This window comes from Brienomyrus brachyistius, unplaced genomic scaffold (genome assembly GCF_023856365.1).
Source record: "Brienomyrus brachyistius isolate T26 unplaced genomic scaffold, BBRACH_0.4 scaffold33, whole genome shotgun sequence".
Taxonomy (NCBI): domain Eukaryota; kingdom Metazoa; phylum Chordata; class Actinopteri; order Osteoglossiformes; family Mormyridae; genus Brienomyrus; species Brienomyrus brachyistius.
The window spans coordinates 2,537,253-2,539,518 of NW_026042308.1; positions in this window are offsets into that span (position 1 = coordinate 2,537,253).

A 2,266-nucleotide genomic window follows, 5' to 3' on the forward strand; every position below is an offset into this window, starting at 1 on the left:
GTCTGATGGGGCAGCTACCAGACCTTTTACAGTGGGGTGGGGGTGTCAAGGCTGCCTGGGCACCAACCTCTTCTGTCCGACGGGGCAACAACCAGACCTTTTACAGTGCAGTGGGGGTGGCAAGGCTGCCTGGGCACCTGCCCGTTCTGTCTAACTGGGGCATAACCAAATATTTTAAAGTGGGCTGGGGGTTTCAAAGGTGCCTGGGCACCTGCCCGTTTTTTCCAACGGGGGAGCAACCAGAACTTTTACAGTGGGCTGGGGGTGGCATGTGTGCCTGGGTTCCTGTCCGTTCTGTCTGACCGGGGCAGAACCAAAACTTTTAAAGTGGGGTGGGGGTGGCAAGGCTGCCTTGGCACCTGCCGGATCTCCCCGACGGGGGAGTAATCAGACCTTTTACAGTGGGGTGGGGGTGGCAAGGGTTGCTGGGCACCTACCTCTTGTGTCCGACGGGGCAGCAACCAGACCTTTTACAGTGGGGTGGGGTTGGCAAGGCTTCCTGGGCGCCTGCCCTTTCTGTCCGACGGGGCAGCAAACATACCGTTTACAGTGGGGTGAGGGTGGCAAGGCTGTCTGGGCAGCTGCCCGTTTTGTCCGACGGGGCAGCAAACATACCGTTTACAATGGGGTGGGGGTGGCAAGGCTGTCTGGGCACCTGCCCGTTCTGTCCAACTGGGCAGCAAACAGACCATTTACTGTGGGGTGGGAGTGTCAAGGCTGCCTGGGCACCTGCTGGTTCTGTCTGACGGCGTAGCAACCAGAGCTTTTACAGTGGGGTGGGGGTGGCAAGGGACCCTGGGCACCTCCCCTTTCTGCCCGACGGGGTAGCAACCAGAATTTTTTAGTGGAGTGGGGGTGGCAAGGCTGCCTGGGCACCTGCCGGTTCTCCCCGACAGGAGATTAATCAGACCTTTTACTGTGGGGTGGGGGTGGTAAGGCTGCCTGGGCACCTGCCGGTTATCCCCGACGGGGGATTAATCAGACCTTTTACTGGGGGGTGGGGGTGGCAAGGGTGTCTGGGCTCCTTGCCTTTCTGTCCGACGGGGCAGCTACCAGAATTTTTTACAGTGGGGTGGGGGTGGCAAGGCTGCCTGGGCACCAACCTCTTCTGTCCGATGGGGCAGCAACCAGAGCTTTTACAGTGGGGTGGGGGTGGCAAGGCTGTCTGGGCACCTGCCCGTTCTGTCCAACTGGGCAGCAAACAGACCATTTACTGTGGGGTGGGAGTGTCAAGGCTGCCTGGGGACCTGCCCGTTTTGTCCGATGGGGAAGCAACCAGACCTTTTACTGTGGGGTGGGGGTGGCAAGGGTGCCTGGGCACCTGCCTGTTCTGTTCGACGGGGGAGCAAACAGACCTTTTACTGTGGGGTGGGGGTGGCAAGGGTGCCTGGGAACCTGCCCCTTCTGTCCTACTGGGGAGCAACCAGAACTATTACTGGGGGGTGGGGGTGGCAAGGGTGTCTGGGCTCCTTGCCTTTCTGTCCGACGGGGCAGCTACCAGAATTTTTTACAGTGGGGTGGGGGTGGCAAGGCTGCCTGGGCACCAACCTCTTCTGTCCGATGGGGCAGCAACCAGAGCTTTTACAGTGGGGTGGGGGTGGCAAGGCTGTCTGGGCACCTGCCCGTTCTGTCCAACTGGGCAGCAAACAGACCATTTACTGTGGGGTGGGAGTGTCAAGGCTGCCTGGGGACCTGCCCGTTTTGTCCGATGGGGAAGCAACCAGACCTTTTACTGTGGGGTGGGGGTGGCAAGGGTGCCTGGGCACCTGCCTGTTCTGTTCGACGGGGGAGCAAACAGACCTTTTACTGTGGGGTGGGGGTGGCAAGGGTGCCTGGGAACCTGCCCTTTCTGTATGATGGGGGCATAACCAGAATTTTTTACAGTGGGGTGGGGGAGGCAAGGCTGACTGGGCACCTGCCCCTTCTGTCCTACTGGGGAGCAACCAGAACTATTACTGGGGGGTGGGGGTGGCAAGGGTGCTAATTTTTTAACAAAACAAATTTCATTATTTATTGAAATATATTAATAATAATTTTATTTGCTTTAATCCACTGAAGCAGGATAGTAACAGGACATAATTATATTTTCCAGTTTTTTTCAGTCTGTTATGTCTCCAGTTAAATGATTATTATACACATTGATTGACAGTCATTGTGTTAATTATGTTCAGCCGCAGTAATACAGTGAATTTAACTTAATCCATCAGACTGTGGTTTCATTATGTTACTCAGTTATGCTTTGGGTGACGCTGAAGCAGGACATTAA